Genomic DNA, 26746 nt, shown 5'->3' on the forward strand with positions numbered 1-26746 from the left:
TCATAGCTATAATTTTGAGTTAATTAGTTTTGTAATTGAATTAATTAGTTTATAATTAAGTTACTTATTTTTATTTTCGTTATGATTAAGAAGCTCATTAATTAATTTATATTAACTCATCTTATTTAAATTTTAATCAAATTCACCAATGAAATTCAATTTGACTAAGTTTTACCTTAAACCCATTTGAAACCAAACCTTGGGCCAAAATTCATTCCCAAAACTGGCCCAATACCACTTCTTCAATTTCCAACTCCTGCAGCCCATTTTCAAATCCCATACAAAAGAAACCAGCCCACTAATTTTAATCCAAAACCCTCCAATACAATACAGTAGCAATACGTACATACCCAGTACCTCAACCCCTGTACACATCTTGTTCTTCTTCAGACGCTAAGAACAGAGTGCCCATCCCTCTGCGAAAAATCCAACAAATCCGAAAATCTCGTCACCCGTCTGCAAACCCATAACCCTAGCAACCTAATCCATCACCCTCACGTCTCTTTTTCCCCCCTTTTCACGGAAATCGCAGGCCTGCACAACAGCCTTCACTGTTGTTTCGAAAGAGCAGTAGAAATTCAAATATTTGTTTAAATTTTCCAGCGGATTTTACCCCCCTAAATCGCACATCTTTCCCTATAAATAACCCTCTTACTCTCAGTGATTAGGACACGGTTTTGAGTTTGGTTTTGAAGCAATAGTCACTTCTACACTTAATGTTTATCTAGTCTTTTGATTTTAAGTTTCGAGAAGATCGTCGTTTGGATTTTCTTAGCCTTCCTTTAGTATTCGAAGGGAGTGGTGGAATCGCTCTTCTCGTCATCTTAGTTCGCTGCCCACTAACAGGTAATACTCATTTCGATTCGAGTAGCTTTTGTTCTTAATGCATTGGCGTTTGATTCTCAATCATCTAAGCAGTTAGGATGCTAGTATTTCGGGAGTACTTTGACTTATTGTTAATTGAAAGTTAGTAATTTTTCAATTTCTTTTTGTTCAAAGTTTGGTTGATCCCATTTTAATGTCGAGATGATTTCTTCATATTACTGCCTTCTTATCCCATTGTATAACCTCTTCTTGTTGTCTGTGGTTTGTGGTTTCGTTTAAAATTTTAAATTTAGTCGTTATAAGCGGTGTTTCATGTTGTGGGCTTATTTTTATTTTGCATCTCCACTAGTGTAAATAGTGTGAAAGGAATAGTTTACTACCTCATTTATATGTTTGTTTTCTTTTTGTTGTTGTGCCTGCCGGTTGAGTATATTTTGGTCTGATTTCGGGTTGTTTGAAACATGCCTCTTCGATACTGGAATCCAACGAAGGCTCTCAATTTTGTATAGTTAAGCGGAGATTGTGTATATGTTGGCTATTGTTATCTACCCTTTTTAGAGTTCAAAAATATTGATGTGTATTAAGCCATTGAGTCCCTAAGATTGAGTGTAGGCTATGTGGAAAATAGTTTAGAATACAGATTGTGATTGTAGCCATGATTCATTGAATGCGTATTGTCTTCAAATTTCTTTGAGATGTCAAAATTGTAGTGGCATAAATTAACTTCTCGGTCTCTCATACCAGTACATGTATTTATCTGTGGCTTGCATTAGTAAACTTTTCATAGAAAATGCTTTAAACTTCAGGTGTATATGTCGTTCATGTAGCCATTTAAGGTTCGATGTGCGTTTGTTAAGCCTCTTTGGTCTTTGGAATCAGATTTTTATATTATTGCATTGTTAACTGCTCATTAGGTCTTGCTGTTGAAGTTTTTTTTTTTCGGTTAATAATGATGTAAAAGACATCTTTTTGAGTTCCTCTTACTTAGCTAAGTTATGTATTAATATGTTTTGATAGTTTGGATTCTGTCACAATAATTGGTCTTAAGAATGTGTCAAAATATTTATGGATTTATGATTGAATTCTTTACTTGAGTTATTGCCTTTCCAATGATTAATTTTCACAAATAAGATTCTTAGTAAGTCTGACCATATAGTCTTAGTGTAACTTTGTCGGCACTTCATTTAATTTTTTTTTGTTGTTTTTGTTTAATTATGCTCAGAACTATTGAACCTAGTTACAACAATAATTTTGTTACCTTAAAACTATGTCAGGTTTATAATCTGGGATTCATTATTTTGCCTCCATATGTTTGCAATTTTTTATTTTTTTTCTAAAAAGTATTGAATTGTTGTGACCCTCCTCCTTATCCTAATCCTTATCATCTTTATCTTTTTTGCATATATTCCTTCTGATCAAGTTTCTTGGACTCCCGTTTTGCGAGTTGGGTTGAAATCCAACACTTCTTTTGTTTATCGAGTCAGCAACCATTTTATACGAGCTGGAAATTGAAAACAGGTGTACGAAAAGTCCGAAAATGGGCAGTATACATGCTGTATACAGTAGTATACACCGGTATACGTGGTGAATATTGATATACAGGTCCAAAGAATCAAACACAGGCGTTTGGAAGCAAGATATACATAAAAAGGGCTGATATACATGCCGATATACACTGATATACATCAGCTGTATACCAAAAACGGGAATTGAATTAAAGCTTTAAAAAATAGCAAAATTGGCCCAAGAAGAGGCCCAATTTCATTATCTCTCTTACTCTTCTAATGATTTGATTATGTGTTGACTAATCTTATTTAACTCTAACTTTAAATAACTTAATTAGATTCCCCGAAAGATGAGTTATTTTTGTTATGTTGGCTTACTTTTAATACTTTTTTTTTGTGTTCATTTATTTTACTAATAAAGATCTTATATCATTAATTAAATTAAAACTCTTTGTTATTAAAAAGTACGTTATTTAATGTTTTTTTTTTAACACACTTTTAGTTCGTTTAAAATTGTTTCAAGTTAAGGTCTCTCCCAAATAAACTTTTAAAAAGCCTTTTCAACTAAAAAAATATATATACTTACTTAATCTTTTTCTCAAAAAGGTTAGTCAATTAATTTTAAAAAAATGATTTTCATGCTTTAAATTGGTTTAAATTGTTATTTCAAAATGAATTAAATAAATTCTAATTAATCTAGTTTTATTAATATCCTAATCACTTGATTTTTGAGTCAAATGTTCCATTTTGGATCCCTTTTCTCTAAAAATAAAATAAAATAAAATGCGTCATTTATTTAATTATTTTCTCAAAGTTAATCAAATATTGTAAGTTATTATTTTTTTTTTATATTAAATCGTTATTTTCCTAAAATAGTCAAATATATTTTAGTCAAGTCGCAGGTCAACCGCATGTTAGCGGACACTTCGAATGCTTAAACCCTTCTCGAGGTGTAAATTGAACCCCGAACCCTCTTTGGTATTTTCAAATGATTTTTTCTGTTTAAATCTTTGAAAATTATAAGTTTTCTTAATTTCTTTAAAAAATTAAGTGGCGACTCTTTTCTAAGTATTTTTCACAAATTGTTTTATACTTAGAACATTTCAAAAGTGATTTTTCTAAAGGTTAGGAAAATTACGGCATAACAGTGATTTCTTGATATTTTCTCATGTTTAACTATCTAAAAACACTCCTAAACATCATGGAATCTTTCCTCTCACAAATCACAATCCTTGAATCCATAATTCAATCTAAGGATCAATTAGGAGTCAAGAGAAGTTAAGAGCCAAGTTAAGAGAAGTTCGTAGAGTCTTTTACAAATGTTTTAACTTTGTTTTAAGACTTGAGTTTTGAGTTGAGTAAAGAGTAAAGTTTGAAGTTCATTTCTTCAAGAGAGTATATCGGGACTATGTATTCTCAAAGAGTAAAATGTTTTCACATTTAAAGAAGAAATGAAACCTTGATATCCGAAAGAGTCTTTGAGCTAGTTTTCAGTTAAAGAGTAAATGTTTTCACATTTGAGCAAGAGAGGGAACATCGATTCCAAGAGAGCTTTTAAGCGAAGTTTTGAGTAATTATCTCAAACCAAAGAAAGAAGTTATGCTTTTAAACATATGAGCTAGTATATTTTGGGAGTAGTATTGAGCACCGATATGGGGGAGAGTTTAGATAACTCACAGCCCCCATAAACCATGTAGCCATCATGGGTAGAAAGGATCATACTTTTTAGATGACTCCTTAGTGCTTTTTAGCATAGATTAGTGGATCCACTTAGTTAAGGCGTTCTATATGACGACAAAGTATATGACAGTTCTGACAGCATGGGCAAGACGTTGTATCACCACTTAGACTCATAGTGATAGTTGTCGGTTAGAGAAACTCCCACAGTAGTATTAATTATATTTTTATATACATTCATAGTTTATATTGTATCTTTGCATACATGCAAAGTTACTATTGTATTTCTAAATACACAGAGTTGTTATCCATGTTTAAAAGCTTTTCTTTATATTGCATTTATTTTATTGCTTTATATTGAAATGAGTTAAGTTGAGTTGAATTGAGCCCAGGTATGTTCTTTCAGTTCCTTTCAAGCTTACGTCTTGTTTTAGAATTCCCCTCGCATACTCGTATATTCAATGTACTGATGTCATTTGGCCTGCATCGTTTGATGATGCAGACACAGGTAACCAAGATCAACATCTAGCGCATCGTTGATTCTAGTTGATTTCCAGAGTTGTTGGTGAGCCTCTTTGCTTCCAGAGGATCCCTTTTATTGCTTTCAGTATTTTAGTTCATTAGGATATCGTGGGTCTTGTCCCGACACACATCTCAATTTTAGAGGCTTCATAGATAGACAGTCAGTTAGTTCATTTGTCTTTACTTTGTTATTGGCTTATGTTCATATTTGAGTTGCCACTTTGGCTAAGTTAAATGTTTATTTCGAAAACATTATGAGTTTAGTTTGAGTCAGTTGAGTTATCTTGCATTTGAATTCTTTTCTTAATGCTTAAAGTCTTCCGCTGAGTAAGTAAATCAGGCTAAGGGTTCGCTTGGGGCCAGCAATGGTTCTCGAGTGTCAGTCCCGCCCAGGGTGTAGGCTCGGGGCATGACAACTAAACATATCGATTATAAAACAGTGATTAATGACTTCACATTTAAAAAATTTAGAAAAGTAAATTTTAGATAAAAGTATATATGATGATTTTTTATTTATTTTTAATCAAAAATATTATGGCCCCTTTTTAAGGTAGGAGTGTTTGTGGTTCAGTTTGGATCGGTTAATGATTAAAATCAAAACTAAACCAATCTAAATCGATTTTTAAATTTCTAAAACCAAACGAAAAAAATAACTGTCGATTTGGTTATTGTCGGTTTGGTTTGGTTTTTCTGATTTTTTGGTTTGAAAGTAATAAATTATTTTAGGTCATATGTATATCGATAGACATAGACACCTAGTACATGAACTATTTACAGGAAATCTACTGTGAGTTTAGTTAAACAATTAAGCAATACTAGAGTTATTATTACAAAAACAACGTGATTCAATTAAGAAAAGTGTAACTATCTTATGTGAGGTAGGGTAGATAAAGACTAAAGTAATTGATTTTGATGAACTTGGACTTAGGGTTGTAATAGTTGAGCTAAAATTTAAGTGTTGGGCTTGAGAAAATGGTAAAGTTAAAGACTCAACTTAATTAAAATTTAACAAGATATTTATATTTTATTTAATGAATAATATATATCTAATTTCTCAGTTCGGTTTAATTATTTTTGCGGCTGTTTTTTAGTAAAATCAAAATCAAACCAAATATATTGATTTTCACAATTTAAAACCAAACCTAACCAAACAAAATCAAATATCGGTTTGGTTCGAATTGTGATTCGATTTAATTTTTTAACCATAATCATGAACAACCTTATTTTAAGATTATGCTTTAGTCTCCCAATCTTATTGAGTTGGCCCTGCTTCAGTCTCGTAAATAACCACCATGCTCTTTGTTTGACTTAACTGAAAGAAGGAAAAGTTCTGAAAGGCCATTAGAATATCAAAATGCCATATTTTCATTCCTATTAATTAATTTAAACTAGATTTAAAAAAAAGGACAAGTATACTAGCCACTAGGTATAGAGAGTTTTAACTTCTACTACATTAATATGTATGCATCTTTTATTCTACATTAGTAAACATCTTCAGTCTTGTAAATAACCGCCATGCTCTTTGTTTGACTTAAATGTAATAAGAAAACGTTCTCAAAGGCCATTAGAATATCAAAATGCCATATTTTTTTCCCTATTAATTTAAACTAGATATACTAGGGTGTCTAGGTATAGAGAGTTTTAACTTCTAATATATTTAATATGTATGCATCTTTTATTTCACATTAGTAAACATCTTTAATCTTGTAAATAATTCCAGTTTGACTTAAGTGAAATTATGAAAACTTCTCAAAGGCCATTAGAATCTCAAAATGTGATATTTTCATTTCTATTATTTTAAACAAGACTAGATAATTAATGTCCGTACAGAGCACTGGCCGAGATATAGAAACATTATATAATTTAACATGATTACTCCATATTACATAATTTTATTCACCTAAGACAACTTAAATCCTAAATAGAAATAACTACTTACAAATAACCATAATTTCAAGATTTGTTAATTACAATAAACTTGAAATGTTGTTTTACCTCTATGTTCTATTTCCTATTTTATGAATGCTAAGTGGCATGTATGGGGTATCTCGGGGTCCTATACACCATGTTACATCTAGACGATATCCCTGAATCGTGACAATTTGAGAGGAAAGATACAGAATGCAGAAGAATTTTGCCAAAAAAAAAACAGAGAATATTCAAAGACATAAAACAAAGAGGTTGTTCCAGAGAAAAGAAGAGAGCTAATACAGTGGCTATTTAGGTACATTAAGATGAAATGTAGCATCTGAAAGTGGTGCTAGAAGACTAAAACACCCTCAAATTGAATTGCATTGTCACTTGGTAGACATGTTGATACCATTGTATTCACCCACACTTTAATATAGTAGAAAAATAAAATAAATAGACAAGTGTACTAACTTTAGAGAATTTTAACTGTTACTATATATATTTAATATGAATGCATCTGTTTTTATGCATTAATAAATATTTTCCAAAATGTATACCGCGTATTAACTCTCCCTAATGAGAACATCAATTCAAAAATTTAAATCTTCGCATTTTAAAATTGTGCACCATCTTCTCGAAAGTTACAGTTGGTAGAGACTTATAGTCACCTGAACGAATTTATTGCACGTTGATATCACCATTCTTTTGGAGTTCATGTCTTTAGCAAAATATATTTCAAAATTTTGTCTCCTTTTGTGAATCTTCCCTATAATTGTGTTATGCATGCTGCATTATCTTCATATAAAATCGTGAATATTTATCATATTTTTCTCGAATGAGATGTATATTGACTTCAGTCACGTACATTCTTAACTTGCTTCATGATTTTGCAAGTTTCTCTATTCAACATCTTTCAATAAATAATTTATTGCCTCTTGAAAACTCTTTGAGATTTCCAATTCAAGTCATTAACTTGCATAACAATATGAAAGATTCTTGAATAATTTAATCGATATGAGGATTATAAACAAGTTTTTTTAAAGAAACTTGTATATGATTCATGCATTTTGAATTCATCGGATATTTTCAAATCAATTTTATTAAGTGACAACATTCAATACTAAATGCATGGCATCTTCTAGTGTATGAACTGCAAGTCAAATATGCTTTACGCTTACAAAGATGCATCATTTCACTTGATAAATATTTGTACATCATCATGCTTTAATAGACCACCGAATTTAGATCCTTATAATCTTTTATAATATTGCACTATATTGTATTAAATATATCGTCAACCATATAACATTTGTATCAGTTCACAATGCGATATAACTTATTGAGATCTCATCACTTTCATTAATTTTCTTTAAGTACCTAAAACTCTCATGAGGTTTCATGAAATGTTATGTCATAGCCTTTTCAAAAGTACATTGTCTCCTTATAATGATCATTTGATTTTTTCTTCAATGATTATTGAATTGGAACGGATTGGTTTGCCATGCTTCATGCATATCGCAGGCTATGTCCTTTAAGGGACATTCAGTAGTTGGAGCATCTACAGTTAAATATAAAACCAATTTTGAGTCAGCAAATGCTCCTAACATTTGACTTGAATTATCTTGTAAAAGAGGATGGTATTGATAATAATTCAAAGGCTTAAGTCATATGACCCCCTAAAGTTGTCTACATGTTTCACTTAGACACCTCAATCTAGGCTTGTACCTATTGAACATTTAAACCTTAACAAATTTACACTTATTTGACACAAAATGATAAGTCAATAAAAAGAGAAATATGTGTGTATTTCAAACGGACATACATAGCAAATGAACCAAAGAAGTGATGATATGTGGCGATTGGATTAATTTTTTTTAAAATCCTATTTAAATAATAAAAAAGGCAATTTTAAGGAAACAAAAAAATGTTTTTGAATTAACCCACCCTATCGGCCACTCACCCTTCTTCTTCTTCTCCGTTGATAAACTAAATTCAACATTGGTAATGGTTGGATACTCGTATTGATAACGCGTTATAAAGCTTATATAAAATAATAAGGCAATAAAGTAGAGAGAAGTCATTTTATTTCTCTTGAAGGATATTCTAGAATTGATGGATTGGGATTGATTGATTCTTTACAATGATAAAAATCTTGTTGGGTTTTAAAAGGTGTGAATGGAAAATGAAGAGTCGTGATTTTTATGAAGAGTTGTGACTTTAATGAAAAGTTGTGATTTTTATGAAGAGTTGTGACTTTAATGAAAAGTTGTGACTTTTATGAAAAGTTGTGATTTTATGAAAGGTTGTGACCTTTCTAAATGATTGTGATTTTTCCAAAGGGTTGTGACATTTACGGTAAGGCACAATAAGCACAATTTCACACTACCCTTTGTTGTCTATAAATAGATAGATTTCCTCTCATTTAAAAAATAAATAAATTCTGGACTTCTTCTACTACTACTAAATCTAGTATTCTAAGTGTACTTTACTGTCGTTGAGTGGTTCGCCTACACTATGATTTTTGGTACCGATCTACACCGGTTAGTAAGATCGTTCTATCCTGGGAGGATATATTCCATTAACCTCGGGTACTTGAGGGGAATAATTTCCTTAAGGGGACACCGTGCATTCACTAAGCTCGATTTTCTTCTTTTAGAAAAATATTTTGTATATTGTTTCTAATTTGTTTGTAATTCAGTTTTCTCTACTTATTTTAATTTTCTAGTTTTGAAAATACTCTTTAAACTTTGTTATTTCTTACCAAATATCTTAAGAATACAGGATAGACAACAAATCTCTCATTATTTTTAGGGGAAAACGGACTTCCCTATGTTAGGGTTCCTAACTTTTCTCCAAAAAAAAAATCTACATAATAGACATTTACCATAATACAAAATATATTTATAACACTATTGGTTTTATTATTAATTATGAAATAATAATCATGTAGAAATACTATAAGCACTAAGAATTTTCATTTCTTAATTAGGTGATATAAATAGATTTGACTAAAGAAGCTTGAATAGTGGAATTTTTTCACTATAAATAGCTACCATCTCCTTAAGTATAATTAAAAAAAAAAAAAAAACAGATAAAGCATTAGAATTTGCAAAATCCATCATATCATGAACAACAAAGCCATTTTAGCTTTCCTGGTTTGCTTCCTCCTCATTGCATCCAATGGTGAGCTAGTTTAATAATCTTCTTTCATTTTTAGTTTATCCCAAAAGAAAAATGACAATTTTTAGTAACATTTATATTTAAAATTTTTCATTTTATCCTTAGTGAGATAATTTATAATAAGGTGTTAACTTGAGGCTTATAAACTGATCAAATGAATTTTAGTTATCATTTTAATTTGATGGTAATATCCTTTAAGGGCTTTCTATCACATAAATTAAAACGAAAAAAAATAAATACAATATTTCTAATAAAGTAATTGTGGCAGAGATGCAAGGAGGAGAGGCAAAACTTTGCAAAAGACTCATATTATCTAGATATTTGTTTTATACGTAACGAGTACGAGAGCAAAAGACATTGTGTGATTAAGGATAAGGCTATCATTGGAGCTTGTGAGGGTTTTTTCCCTAGGTGCACCTGCTCTTTCGAGTGCTAAATAAAACCAAATGTTACAGTCTTGTGTCTTGTTTCAATAAGGGTCTCCAATTTACTAAAATTGGATAAGTACCCCTAATTGTATTGTGTTGTTATCATTAATAAACTTATAAAGTTATAATTGTGTAATAAACAAAGGCATAATAGCTTTACCATGTACATGACTAATGCATCGCGTGGTTAAATGCGAGACATTTGAACAATAAANTGCTTTAGTTGAAAGAAGTTTTTCGAAAATAAAATTGATAAAATCTTATCTAAGATCAACAACGTCTCAAGAGAGAATGAATGGATTAACTATATTATCAATTGAAAATGAATTACTAATGTAGCACCTCGCTATTTGAAAGAACTAGAAAGAGCTAGAATTAGAAAGAGTTGTTTTTGGAAAGAATGAAAATCTGGAAAATTTGTTAAGTTATGTTAAGTTTGAGTTTTTAGTAAACTTCAAACGACTATAAATCCTAGCTCAGGATGAGTTAGGTGTGCTTCCAAATATTGTAGAAAATATATTGGAATAATCTTTCCAACGCCGTTGAGTTTACTCAATTCCGAGTTCGTATGAGTGAGATATGCCAATTTGAAGTTGGGCTGTTCAAATAAGGAAAGTCTAATCTGGATTTTAGATGGGCATTATGGTCTTTTCCATACCCCATGACTTAATTTCATTTTTGGGTAATTAATTGGGGTCTAAATTGATAGGATTCGGTTTACGTTTTTACAATATTGAGTTAGGGTTTTAGAGAAGAGAAGAGAGGAGAAGAAGCAAGAATCGTCAAATTCTCGAAGCTAAGGTCATGGATTTCGTCAAGGGGTGATCCCTACGAGGTATGTGAGTTCACACAACGTTGGGTTCGTTCACCCACGCGCCAAACATGTTTAATTCAGCACGAATTCGTCCTAAAAGTTGAAAGTTTGAATGTTCTTGATGTGTGTTCTTGAATTTACTTTCGTTCTTGAATTTGGATGAGATTGAAGAGTTTCTTATAACGTTGTTTCCTTGGGTTGTTTGAGTTAGATTCTTGTGTACATATAATGGGTATCTAAATCTAAAGAGAATTTGAGAAAAAGAACCGAGTTTTTAGGCGAATTGGGGTCAGAAAATGAAGAAGGAACAAGTCTGGCAAATCTGGGTACCAGGTCCGAGTCGCGGAGCGGTCATAGACCGTTCTGCCTCAAAATTTATTTCATGACCAAATAATTAAATGCATCTTCGCGTCGCGGACTTGCTTCCAGACAATGATTTCTTGCTCTTTTCTCATGTTTAACTATCTAAAAACACTCCTTAACATCATGGAATCTTTCCTATCACAATCCTTGAATCCATAATTCAATTTAAGGATCAGTTAAGAGTCAAGAGAAGTTAAGAGCCAAGTCAAGAGAAGTTCATAGAGTCTTTCAAAAGTCTTTTACAAATGTTTTAACTTTGTTTTAAGACTTGAGTTTTAAGTTGAGTAAAGAGTAAAGTTTGAAGTTCATTTCTTCGAAAGAGTATATCGGGACTATGTATTCCCAAAGAGTAAAATGTTTTCACATTTAAAGAAGAAAGGAAACCTTGATTTCCAAAAGAGCCTTTGAGCTAGTTTTCAGTTAAAGAGTAAATATTTTCACATTTAAAGAAGAAAGGAAACCTTGATATCCGAAAGAGTCTTTGAGCTAGTTTTTAGTTAAAGAGTAAATGTTTTCACATTTGAGCAACAGAGGGAACATCGATTTCAAGAGAGCTTTTAAGCTAAGTTTTGAGTAATTATCTCAAACCAAAGAAAGAAGTTATGTTTTTAAACATATGAGCTAGTATATTTTGGGAGTAGTATTGAGCACCAATATGGGGGAGAGTTCAGATAACTCACAGCTCCCATAAACCATGTAGTCATCATGGGTAGAAAGGATTATACTTTTTAGATGACTCCTTAGTGTTTTTTAGCATAGACTAGTGGATCCACTTAGTTAAGGCGTTCTATATGACGACAAAGTATAGGACAGTTCTGGCAGCACGGGCAAGACGTTGAATCACCACTTAGACTCATAGTGGTGGTTGTCGGTTAGAGAAACTCCCACAACAGTATTAATTGTATTTTTATAAACATTCAGAGTTTATATTGTATCTTTGCATACATGCAGAGTTACTATTGTATTTCTAAATACACAGAGTTGCTATCTATGTTTTAAAAGCTTTTCTTTATATTGCATTTATTTTATTGCTCTATATTGAAATGAGTTAAGTTGAGTTGAATTGAGCCCAGGTATGTTCTTTCAGTTCCTTTTAAGCTTACGTCTTGTTTTAGAATTCCCCTCGCATACTCGTATATTCAATGTACTGATGTCATTTGGCCTGCATCGTTTGATGATGCAGACACAGGTAACCAAGATCAACATCTAGCGCATCGTTGATTCTAGTTGATTTCCAGAGTTGTTGGTGAGCCTCTTTGCTTCCAGAGGATCCCTTTTATTGCTTTCAGTATTTTAGTTCATTAGGATATCGTGGGTCTTGTCCCGACACACATCTCAATTTTAGAGGCTTCATAGATAGACAGTCAGTTAGTTCATTTGTCTTTACTTTGTTATTGGCTTATGTTCATATTTGAGTTGCCACTTTGGCTAAGTTAAATGTTTATTTCGAAAACATTATGAGTTTAGTTTGAGTCAGTTGAGTTATCTTGCATTTGAATTCTTTTCTTAATGCTTAAAGTCTTCCGCTGAGTAAGTAAATCAGGCTAAGGGTTCGCTTGGGGCCAGCAATGGTTCTCGAGTGTCAGTCCCGCCCAGGGTGTAGGCTCGGGGCATGACAACTAAACATATCGATTATAAAACAGTGATTAATGACTTCACATTTAAAAAATTTAGAAAAGTAAATTTTAGATAAAAGTATATATGATGATTTTTTATTTATTTTTAATCAAAAATATTATGGCCCCTTTTTAAGGTAGGAGTGTTTGTGGTTCAGTTTGGATCGGTTAATGATTAAAATCAAAACTAAACCAATCTAAATCGATTTTTAAATTTCTAAAACCAAACGAAAAAAATAACTGTCGATTTGGTTATTGTCGGTTTGGTTTGGTTTTTCTGATTTTTTGGTTTGAAAGTAATAAATTATTTTAGGTCATATGTATATCGATAGACATAGACACCTAGTACATGAACTATTTACAGGAAATCTANACATGAACAATTTACAGGAAATCTACTGTGAGTTCAGTTAAACAATTAAGCAATACTAGAGTTATTATTACAAAAACAACATGATTCAATTAAGAAAAGTGTAACTATTTTATGTGAGGTAGGGTAGATAAAGACGAAAGTAATTGATTTTGATGAACTTGGACTTAGGGTTGTAATAGTTTAGCTAAAATTTAAGTGTTGGGCTTGAGAAAATGGTAAAGTTAAAGACTCAACTTAATTAAAATTTAACAAGATATTTATATTTTATTTAATGTATAATATATATCTAATTTCTCAGTTCGATTTAATTATTTTTGCGATTGTTTTTTAGTAAATCAAAACCAAACCAAATATATTGATTTTCACAATTTGAAACCAAACCTAACCAAACAAAATCAAATATCGGTTTGGTTCGAATTGTGGTTCGATTTGATTTTTTAACCATAATCATGAATAACCTTATTTTAAGATTTTGCTTTAGTCTCCCAATCTTGTTGAGTTGCCCTGCTTCAGTCTCGTAAATAACCACCATGCTCTTTGTTTGACTTAACTGAAAGAAGGAAAAGTTCTGAAAGGCCATTTGAATATCAAAATGCCATATTTTCATTCCTATTAATTAATTTAAACTAGATAAAAAAAAAAATGACAAGTATACTAGCCACTAGGTATAGAGAGTTTTAACTTCTACTACATTAATATGTATGCATCTTTTATTCTACATTAGTAAACATCTTCAGTCTTGTAAATAACCGCCATGCTCTTTGTTTGACTTAAATGTAATAAGAAAACGTTCTCAAAGGCCATTAGAATATCAAAATGCCATATTTTTTTCCCTATTAATTTAAACTAGATATACTAGGGTGTCTAGGTATAGAGAGTTTTAACTTCTAATATATTTAATATGTATGCATCTTTTATTTCACATTAGTAAACATCTTTAATCTTGTAAATAATTCCAGTTTGACTTAAGTGAAATTATGAAAACTTCTCAAAGGCCATTAGAATCTCAAAATGTGATATTTTCATTTCTATTATTTTAAACAAGACTAGATAATTAATGTCCGTACAGAGCACTGGCCGAGATATAGAAACATTATATAATTTAACATGATTACTCCATATTACATAATTTTATTCACCTAAGACAACTTAAATCCTAAATAGAAATAACTACTTACAAATAACCATAATTTCAAGATTTGTTAATTACAATAAACTTGAAATGTTGTTTTACCTCTATGTTCTATTTCCTATTTTATGAATGCTAAGTGGCATGTATGGGGTATCTCGGGGTCCTATACACCATGTTACATCTAGACGATATCCCTGAATCGTGACAATTTGAGAGGAAAGATACAGAATGCAGAAGAATTTTGCCAAAAAAAAAACAGAGAATATTCAAAGACATAAAACAAAGAGGTTGTTCCAGAGAAAAGAAGAGAGCTAATACAGTGGCTATTTAGGTACATTAAGATGAAATGTAGCATCTGAAAGTGGTGCTAGAAGACTAAAACACCCTCAAATTGAATTGCATTGTCACTTGGTAGACATGTTGATACCATTGTATTCACCCACACTTTAATATAGTAGAAAAATAAAATAAATAGACAAGTGTACTAACTTTAGAGAATTTTAACTGTTACTATATATATTTAATATGAATGCATCTGTTTTTATGCATCAATAAATATTTTCCAAAAAGTATACCGCGTATTAACTCTCCCTAATGAGAACATCAATTCAAAAATTTAAATCTTCGCATTTTAAAATTGTGCACCATCTTCTCGAAAGTTACAGTTGGTAGAGACTTATAGTCACCTGAACGAATTTATTGCACGTTGATATCACCATTCTTTTGGAGTTCATGTCTTTAGCAAAATATATTTCAAAATTTTGTCTCCTTTTGTGAATCTTCCCTATAATTGTGTTATGCATGCTGCATTATCTTCATATAAAATCGTGAATATTTATCATATTTTTCTCGAATGAGATGTATATTGACTTCAGTCACGTACATTCTTAACTTGCTTCATGATTTTGCAAGTTTCTCTATTCAACATCTTTCAATAAATAATTTATTGCCTCTTGAAAACTCTTTGAGATTTCCAATTCAAGTCATTAACTTGCATAACAATACGAAAGATTCTTGAATAATTTAATCGATATGAGGATTATAAACAAGTTTTTTAAAAGAAACTTGTATATGATTCATGCATTTTAAATTCATCGGATATTTTCAAATCAATTTTATTAAGTGACAACATTCAATACTAAATGCATGGCATCTTCTAGTGTATGAACTGCAAGTCAAATATGCTTTACGCTTACAAAGATGCATCATTTCACTTGATAAATATTTGTACATCATCATGCTTTAATAGACCACCGAATTTAGATCCTTATAATCTTTTATAATATTGCACTATATTGTATTAAATATATCGTCAACCATATAACATTTGTATCAGTTCACAATGAGATATAACTTATTGAGATCTCATCACTTTCATTATTTTTCTTTAAGTACCTAAAACTCTCATGAGGTTTCATGAAGTGTTATGTCATAGCCTTTTCAAAAGTACATTGTCTCCTTATAATGATCATTTGATTTTTTCTTCAATGATTATTGAATTGGAACGGATTGGTTTGCCATGCTTCATGCATATCGCAGGCTATGTCCTTTAAGGGACATTCAGTAGTTGGAGCATCTACAGTTAAATATAAAACCAATTTTGAGTCAGCAAATGCTCCTAACATTTGACTTGAATTATCTTGTAAAAGAGGATGGTATTGATAATAATTCAAAGGCTTAAGTCATATGACCCCCTAAAGTTGTCTACATGTTTCACTTAGACACCTCAATCTAGGCTTGTACCTATTGAACATTTAAACCTTAACAAATTTACACTTATTTGACACAAAATGATAAGTCAATAAAAAGAGAAATATGTGTGTATTTCAAACGGACATACATAGCAAATGAACCAAAGAAGTGATGATATGTGGCGATTGGATTAATTTTTTTTAAAATCCTATTTAAATAATAAAAAAGGCAATTTTAAGGAAACAAAAAAATGTTTTTGAATTAACCCACCCTATCGGCCACTCACCCTTCTTCTTCTTCTCCGTTGATAAACTAAATTCAACATTGGTAATGGTTGGATACTCGTATTGATAACGCGTTATAAAGCTTATATAAAATAATAAGGCAATAAAGTAGAGAGAAGTCATTTTATTTCTCTTGAAGGATATTCTAGAATTGATGGATTGGGATTGATTGATTCTTTACAATGATAAAAATCTTGTTGGGTTTTAAAAGGTGTGAATGGAAAATGAAGAGTCGTGATTTTTATGAAGAGTTGTGACTTTAATGAAAAGTTGTGATTTTTATGAAGAGTTGTGACTTTAATGAAAAGTTGTGACTTTTATGAAAAGTTGTGATTTTATGAAAGGTTGTGACCTTTCTGAAAGATTGTGATTTTTCCAAAGGGTTGTGACATTTACGGTAAGGCACAATAAGCACCATTTCACACTACCCTTTGTTATCTATAAATAGATAGATTTCCTCTCATTTAAAAAATAAATAAATTCTGGACTTCTTCTACTACTACTAAATCTAATATTCTAAGTGTACATTACTGTCGTTGAGTGGTTCGCCTACACTGTGATTTTTGGTACCGATCTCCGGTGAGTAAGATCGTTCTATCCTGGGAGGATATATTTCATTAACCTCTGGTACTTGAGGGGAATAATTTCCTTAAGGGGACACCGTGCATTCACTAAGCTCAATTTTCTTCTTTTAGAAAAATATTTTGTATATTGTTTCTAATTTGTTTGTAATTCAGTTTTCTCTACTTATTTTAATTTTCTAGTTTTGAAAATACTCTTTAAACTTTGTTATTTCTTACCAAATATCTTAAGAATACAGGATAGACAACAAATCTCTCATTATTTTTAGGGGAAAACGGACTTCCCTATGTTAGGGTTCCTAACTTTTCTCCAAAAAAAAAATCTACATAATAGACATTTACCATAATACAAAATATATTTATAACACTATTGGTTTTATTATTAATTATGAAATAATAATCATGTAGAAATACTATAAGCACTAAGAATTTTCATTTCTTAATTAGGTGATATAAATAGATTTGACTAAAGAAGCTTGAATAGTGGAATTTTTTCACTATAAATAGCTACCATCTCCTTAAGTATAATTAAAAAAAAAAAAAAAACAGATAAAGCATTAGAATTTGCAAAATCCATCATATCATGAACAACAAAGCCATTTTAGCTTTCCTGGTTTGCTTCCTCCTCATTGCATCCAATGGTGAGCTAGTTTAATAATCTTCTTTCATTTTTAGTTTATCCCAAAAGAAAAATGACAATTTTTAGTAACATTTATATTTAAAATTTTTCATTTTATCCTTAGTGAGATAATTTATAATAAGGTGTTAACTTGAGGCTTATAAACTGATCAAATGAATTTTAGTTATCATTTTAATTTGATGGTAATATCCTTTAAGGGCTTTCTATCACATAAATTAAAACGAAAAAAAATAAATACAATATTTCTAATAAAGTAATTGTGGCAGAGATGCAAGGAGGAGAGGCAAAACTTTGCAAAAGACTCATATTATCTAGATATTTGTTTTATACGTAACGAGTACGAGAGCAAAAGACATTGTGTGATTAAGGATAAGGCTATCATTGGAGCTTGTGAGGGTTTTTTCCCTAGGTGCACCTGCTCTTTCGAGTGCTAAATAAAACCAAATGTTACAGTTTTGTGTCTTGTTTCAATAAGGGTCTCCAATTTACTAAAATTGGATAAGTACCCCTAATTGTATTGTGTTGTTATCATTAATAAACTTATAAAGTTATAATTGTGTAATAAACAAAGGCATAATAGCTTTACCATGTACATGACTAATGCATCGCGTGGTTAAATGCGAGACATTTGAACAATAAAATTGTGTAGCCTAGTGATTCCAGACGCTTAGGGAAAGTTGAGGCTTAAGCAACCAAAGTGTGTGCGGATTTGATTCCTCGTGGGCTGGCTGCACTTTCTTTTTACACTTTTAAGAGAGCTTAATTAATTTCTAAATCATAGCTAATAAATTTTTTATAATTGAAATAGTTCAAAACTAATATTATCTATTAAAATAATTTTAAATTAAAGACCTACAACTTAAAAAATTAAGAAAAAATATAATAGTTTAGTAGCCAATTGATTGTGTTGTTTGTTTTTCTTTTGTTAACCTCCAAATGCATGTTGAGATGAAAGAGTTTGGTAATGGCTGATGTTATTGCTCACCGCTTGAGTATTGTCATTGTAATGAATCACACTTTTACCACTAAATTATACAAATGTAACTGAAATTGTGATATTAAGATAGAATAAAATAGGGTCGTCAAAACGATTAAAATTATAACATAAAAATTCATACATAGATACATAAATACACACCTAAATTGGAAAATTCACCCAGATATATATTTAAGGCTTAATATTACAGCTTTTAGATGTACTTTTTTTATATTACTACTTATAACAGTTTAATTACAAGTATTAACAGATTAGTTTTAATTTATTTGATTTAATTAATTAATTATTATTTTTATAATTACCTTACAATTAATAAGTAAGAGAAATAAGATAATCAATTGTCATTATCTCTTTACACCATTTTAGGGATAACATTAATAGAGAAATTGTCATTATCTCTTACACCATTTTAGAGATTTTTTTTCCAGTTTTCACACCCCCACCCCCACGTTCCTCTTTTACATAGAACTAATTTTTTCTCTTTCACCATCTTCAACGTTCGTCTTCTTCATTAAAAAAAAAATTAGCAGAACTCACGATTGAGCCCCATGGATGTGGAAGGAAAAAAATAAGATAACATATTTTCCTTTATGTATGAATTTTTTGTTATGTTTGATAATTGGAAGAAGCGAATGCTTACTTGTGCCCCACTAGAAGTGGATCTGTATTTTTAAAATTAGCACATGTTTTAAAAATTATATGTGCAGGAAAGAATGTCATATATGAATTCTGATTTTTTCTTTCTATTCTTTTGTTCTCTCTATCAACTCTTTTGTTGTTGGTCGCAGGCAGCTCGAGAAGAGGCGTTGGCCAAGGTTTCTACTCTTGAACTAGAGATAAGAGTTGCAATGCCAATAAATAATGAAATTTTGGTAAAAGATGCTTCTTCTCAGTCGAAGATTAGTCAAGCAAAGAAAACAGTTAGTCAAGCAAATCAAAAGGGAAAAAAGAGGAAGGTGAAAATTGTAGAAGCGACTCATTCTGTTTCAGATTCGGATTCAGATTTCGTAAGTGAGATTAAAAAGAAAAAAATTAAAAAGCAACAAATTAAATGTCGAAATTGGTCAGTCTTCAAAACCAATCAACAAGAAGAACAACAAGGAAGGAGGACTCAGAAATAATTTTAAAAAAAGGCAAAAAAAATGGTTAGGATAAGTATTTTATTTAAGTTGTTTTTGAATTATTCAATTTAGTATTTTTTGTGTTAAAAATATTGTATTATGATTATTGTTGTTACGAAACTTATATTGATGTGAAAACTGTACGAAATTTGAATAATATTTGTATGAATATGACATTAATATATGATATATGAATATTGTATGAAATGTGATGGAATGCTGGTATTCAACTGGTATGAAATGTTATTTGATATTGGTATGAAATTGGTTTGATATCAGTAGCCCAATTAGTTGATTTTAGTGTCTTTTGTTAAATGCCACAGTGCACATGAAATCTGGTATGATGTTTGAATAATATTGGTGTGATTTTTTTTTCAAATATGGTATACTGTTTTATTAAAATTTATGTACATGAATATGGAATGAAACATGAATAATATTGGTCTGAACTGAATTTTATGTATAGTGTATGAATGTTGATATGAAATTGATTTAATTTTTATATAAATTATGTGAAATAATTAATTTATAGCTACTTATAAAATGAAGTTGGTATCGGAATGAAACATGATATTGTTGGTAGGTTGGCAAATTCATTTGAGCTCTCAATTACATGTTTTTTCAATTTTTCCAATGGGACATCAGTTCGATACCAAGTGTACATCAATTGGGTACAAATTAACTAATTTAGGTTGACTAATTTAGTTGAAATCTCAATTACATGTTTTATTCAATTTTTCCAATGAGATATCAGTTTGATACCAAGTGTACACCAATTGGGTACAAATTAACTAGTTTTAGGTTGACTAATTTAGTTGAAATCTCAATTACATGTTTTATTCAATTTTTTCAATTGGATATCAATTAGATACCAAATGTATACCAATTGGGTATAAAATTAACTAGTTTTAGGTTGTCTAATTCGGTTGAAATCTCAATTACATGCCCTTTTTTCAATTTTTCCAATGGGATATCAATTCGATACCAAATGTATACAAATTAGATACAACATTAACTAGTTTTAGGTTGGCTATTTCAGTTGAAATCTCAATTACAAGTTTTTTTTTTTCAATTTTAACGCTGGGACATCAGTTGGATACCAAATGTATACCAATTTAATTTCATACTAAGATTTTTTGAATTTTCAGTTGATATCAATTGCATACCATCATTATCTAGTTTTTTTACTATACATTTGAAAAACACTTGATACAGAATGATTAACTAGTACACATAATAAATGTTCTGAAATTATAATTCATTAACTTAAAAGACAAAATAAATCAAAACATGAGTTTGTCATATTAAAACAACCATAACAAAAGAAAAATAAATATATCTTTTTTTTCCAGCAAGGTAATTTGAACATGTCTCCTTGTTGTGTCCCTCCCGACGACATGTACTGCACGTAACCTTAGACCTCTTGCATTTCACATCAGCAAATCCTTTCTAACGTTCATGTTGTGGTCTCCCTACAATTCTTTTTGAACCAGACGACAATAATTTATGCCCCGACACTTTTTGAATTGCATATTTTTCTGTTCCATCATAAATTATTGTGCTAGTACTACAGGATACAAAAGTACAAAAAACTTGACAAAACTATATATAATATGACAATACGCACTGAAACAATATTTTTTTGTATCAATTTATGCTCCGACACTTTTTGAATTGCATATTTTCATGTTCCATCATAAATTGATTATAATAACAACAAAATTATACACACTCGTCATTATTTTTTCATACAAATATCATTTAGACAGTACACTACAAAACAAATTTCATACAAAAAATAATATTTCACATTTCATACTCACTTAATACACATTTCATACAACAATCATCATTCATACCTATTTTATACATTTCTCATACCAAATAATTCATTACTCTCACACAAATTTATACACAAATGACAAAACATATATAATCAATAAAATTTCAAATTTCATATCAAATTAAAATACTTTTCATACATTTCTTCAAAAATCTAAATAATTTTTTTACACATTAGTGAACACACTTTCATATCAATTTCATTACATTTATACTATCAAATTCATTCAACATTTTACATTTAATTTATATTTTCGAAAAAAGAAACCAATAATCAATATTACAAATTTACTATACCTACATAATCTACAACGATAAAACTATTTATATTTATACATTTATACTCAAATCTTTCATATATTGCGCCTATTTCTCACAAAATCATGGTTTTGACAGTATACAAATTAATCAAACAAAAAAAAAAGAAAGAAACTTACCAAAACGTATTATGAACAAAATTAACAAAAACGTATTATGAACAAAAACGAATTTTGACCAATCACTAAACAATAATAAATGCTAACCTGAAGGATCCCATCTTCCAATCTTCCACCATGTTTAATTAATATTGATATGTAGTTGTCCATCACAACAAAATCAAGATTTTTCAAAGAAAAAAACTTCAATTCCTCAATAGTGAGAAGATTTTTGGCAGAAAATTGAAGAGAGAGAAACGTTGAACAAAAGAAAATGGATAAAATCAGAATTTTTAAGTAAGTTTAACTAATTTGAGTAAATTAAGGAAGCTAAATATTCTTAATAAGTTTGAATTCCTTAATTCGTGCTAATTAGTAATTATCTACACTCAATTCAAATTAAATTAACCCCCCTATTTCTGTTTTTTACCTTTTTGCCTTCAAAAATGTTTTGTTTTTGTTTTTCATCTTTTTTTAAAAAAAAAATGTTTTCAATTATAAAAAACAATTTATTTTTTTAATAAATTGTTAGAACCTGAAATTTTTAATGTTACAACTTGAAAGTTTAAATCTACTGTTATAACTTGAATATATTAATATAATATATGTCATATATGAAATTTACACACCTACATTAATCCTCCCCTCCATAGATATTTTTTTGCGAGGCACCGATTAACACTGAAAAGCAGAAAAAACGCAACACTACGTAAACAATACAGAATTTAAATATACCACATCCACGAACAATTGACAATCATAAATAAAAATATCTTTATATATTGCGCATTTAACCCGCAGCCACAAATTATTACCAACCATATTATTGGGTGTGTGTGTTTCTCTCTCTATGCGCACATTTAGCTTGCAAGAATCTTTCAACGTTGGACCCCTGTTGGCTGTTGGCATAGGTCATTTCTGCCTAGTACTATCATAAAAGAAAGTAGGGTAAATATGAATTTGTTTTTAAATTGGCCCCATGATCATTGATATGAAGGAGTTATGGTTATTAGATAATAAGAAAAAAAAATAGTAACGATGCACCACATCAATTTGGTGATTATATATAAAATGAAATTTTGATTATATAATTGTTGGGTGTGCAAATAAAAATCTCATATTGATAAGGGAAAAGATCGAAAAGCTACGGTATACTAGGAGGCAACCCCTTAGGCTCTTGAAAAATTTTGTCAAATTTCTGAAATCAATTTGCATATGGGCTTGGCACATAGCTCACAGATTGCTAATGATATATTACTAAATGAGAAGGATATATTCGAGAGAGGAGGGATGTATTCCAGAAGAGATATTTGTAATCTATATATATATATATATATATATATATATATATATAATATCTAAAATCGTTGATGTGGCACCCTCCAATGGCCAGCATTTGCAATTATATGTTTTCTCTTCTTTTTTTTTGAATTATTTCTGATTTTTTTCCCTAAAAATAATACATAAATGAATTAAAACATCACACTAAATAGAAGTAATTAATCCGTCATCTACAGCCAAAACGTACGTTAAAAACCCAGTCCACTACCATCACCTTAATCAGCCCACTAACATCACCTTAATTACCCAATCTAGCTATATATATACATAATAAAGTTGAATATAAAAGAGGTGATGTGACATTTTTCAATGACCTCTATTCCTATTTATCTTTTTCCTCTTTTTATTTTTACCATTTTTATTTATTTAAATCAATTATTTTATTATAAAAGTAAATTACTTAATTAATTACAAAGAAATATTTTATTAATGGAGATATATTTACAACAAAAACTCTTCACATGCCAATTTACAAGAAGTAATTATTCATAACTCATACATCTCTAATTTCCACTCTTAATAAATTTTGATTATTTATTTATTTATTTATTTAAATCTTCTTCTAATAATAAAATATAACATGAGATTTAAAAAAAAAGAAGATATTTTAAGTATTTTTATATTTATTTACAATCAATCAATCAATCAATCTATATATATTAAAGAAGCCAGCATATATAATCAATTAATAGACTTGGACAATGTACTGGATTTATGGATAAATCTTTTATCTTGGTTGTCCTATCTATGCAGGAATTGAAGGAAAAAGATTTGTTATTTTGATAGTATGGTCACTAAAGTTGTGAAGAGTTGGCAAGCTAAGGTAGAATGCTTACTCATGGTGGTAGAGAAGTAGTTTTGATTAAAAGTGTGATTCAGTCTTTTGGGGATTCTTTTGGGGATGGAAAGAGGAAATACCATTATTGGAGAAGTTTATGCAAACCTAAAGATGAGGGTGCAGGTATCGGCATTAAAACTATGGAAGATATTTCTCGCTCGCATGCACTCTTTCTATCAATATATATGTTACTGCCACTGAAATTGAATCCGATGACTATGCGATATGGAATATGGTCATTACTCCAATAAATCTGCTTGGAATCTTATCAAAAACATTAATCCAAAGAATAATTTTCTAAGCAAGCTAAGTCTCTCCCTTTCTGCTCATGAAGAAGTGATAACTAGACTTGGAATTAATTCAAAGCGCCTCCAGATGTATATGTTGTAGAGCTCCTACGTCTGACTCAAGGAGAAGTTGCTGCGCATATTTAATTTGGAAAGGTATAGGGGCTCCTTTGGGTATCACTTAGAAGGATCATTAAAGAATGGTGGGATCGATACAAAAGCTAGCTAATAGTAGTGTTCATAAGCTTATGCTTCAAGTTGCTCCAGTGATTGATTGTTTGCTGGGAAATATATATGGTCTGTCTGTCTGCTTGTAAATTTCGTGATAGCAAAAAGAAATTCGGAAGTCAGTGGTGCATCGCAAATGGTTTCAACAACATACACATAGAGCTTGACTCTATGCATGATAATCACCAACATGTTGATAGCCAAGGATACAAGTTGAAAACTATCATTCAAGATACTACACCAAGATTTTGAGCAATGCTAATTATCATATATCCCATTGTTTGAGAGAAGCAAATAATGTGGCTCATCACTTAGCTAAATTAGCTGCTACCAGTAGAGATGGAACCTTCTACCTCTCATACCAACAATTACCAAAGGAGGTTAAAGGCTTAATACTTTTGGATAAATGGCAATTTAATTCCCTCGATGAGAAGGATCGGAGATATGAAAACTGTAAATTTTTTGTTACTTAATATTTTATATGCTTAGTATGAAAGGAACTTGTATAGGCTAATCCTTTCATCATAATTTTTTGGTGCTACTTGTTTCTCGTGTTCCTTCAACAAGTTAGAGGTTAGGTCCATGTCCCCCTCTAACTAATTGTAACTTTTTGTTATGAATAGGCATGGTAGGGGTCAAGCCTAACCTCCCACACCTTAGGTAAAAAAAAATCATTAGAGTAAAACCCATGCTCTATAACGAAGAAGATAAGCATGAATTTAAAATACAACTCAAAGAATTAATCAATCTAAAATTAATTAGGATGAGTAAAATCCCCCATAGTAGCCCAGCATTTATGGTAAGAAACCATGTTGAGATAAAAAGAGGAAAAACTCGGATGGTTATAAACTATAAAGAGCTAAATAAAAATTGCATATTTGATGGGTATTTCATCCCAAACAAGAATAATCTGATAAACCTTGCAAAAGGAAAAACGTATTTTTCAAAATTCGACTGTAAAAGTGAATTTTGGCAAATAAAATTAACAGAATAATTCATTCCATTAACAACATTTAGTACACCCAACGGACACTACGAATGGATAGTAAAGCCGTTTGGATTAAAAATGTCCCACAAATATTCCAAAGGAAAATGGATAAAATATTCTCTGAAAAGGAATTTTTAATTGTCTACATAGATGACATATTAATATGTTCTAATACTTATCAAGAACATTTAACACATCTGAAAGAATTTTCAAAAATATGTCTAAAAAATGGAATTGTTTTAAGCAAAAAAAAAAAAGCAGAAATAAATAAAAATGAAACAGAATTCTTAGGAATGATTATTTCAAAAAATGGAATAGAATTACAAGCACACATCTTAAAGAAAATAGCAGAATTTCCTGATAAATTAACAACAAAACAGGAAATACAAAGATTTTTAGGAGGTCTAAATTATGCAGGAGAATTCATTCCAGATTTAGCAAAAAAGAGGAATATTCTGCAAAAACAAATAAGAAAATCCAATAGACTTTGATGGACTGAAGAACACACTCAGTGTGTAAAATATTTAAAAGAAGAATGTTCTAAGTTACCAAAACTTAGACTCCCAGAAGAAAAGGATAATCTGGTATTACAAACAGATGCTTCAGATTATCATTGGGGAGCACTATTACAAACCAATTTAAATGAAATCTGCAGGTACACAAGTGGTACATTCAATGAAGCAGAAACAAGATATTCAACCAATGAAAAAGAATTATTAGCCATTGTAAGAGGAATTAGGAAATTCTCAGCTTTCCTTTTACCTAAACAATTTGTTATTAGAACTGATAATACACAGGTATCAAGACTAATATTCAACAAACTTCCATCAGAACCACAATATAGAAGATTGTTGTCACGACCCGGGATCACCCCCTAGTCGTAACCGGCGTACTCGACCTCGAAGAGGTCTAATACAAGCCTCCTAGCATTCATTCATCGCATAGACACTAAAACCATAAGGAATGAAAAACTTTCTTTACCAAGAAAACATTTCATAAAAAAAAACAATAGCAAGCGGAAAACTTTCTAGACTTTATACATGATGTCTCAAAACCATCTAATACTTTAGAGTACAAAATTCGGGACTAATCCCATACACAACTTAAACAATACTAAAAAGACATAAAAGAACATATGGGGTATT

Source organism: Solanum stenotomum, chromosome 9 (genome assembly GCF_019186545.1).
Source record: "Solanum stenotomum isolate F172 chromosome 9, ASM1918654v1, whole genome shotgun sequence".
In the NCBI taxonomy this organism is placed as follows: Eukaryota; Viridiplantae; Streptophyta; class Magnoliopsida; order Solanales; family Solanaceae; genus Solanum; species Solanum stenotomum.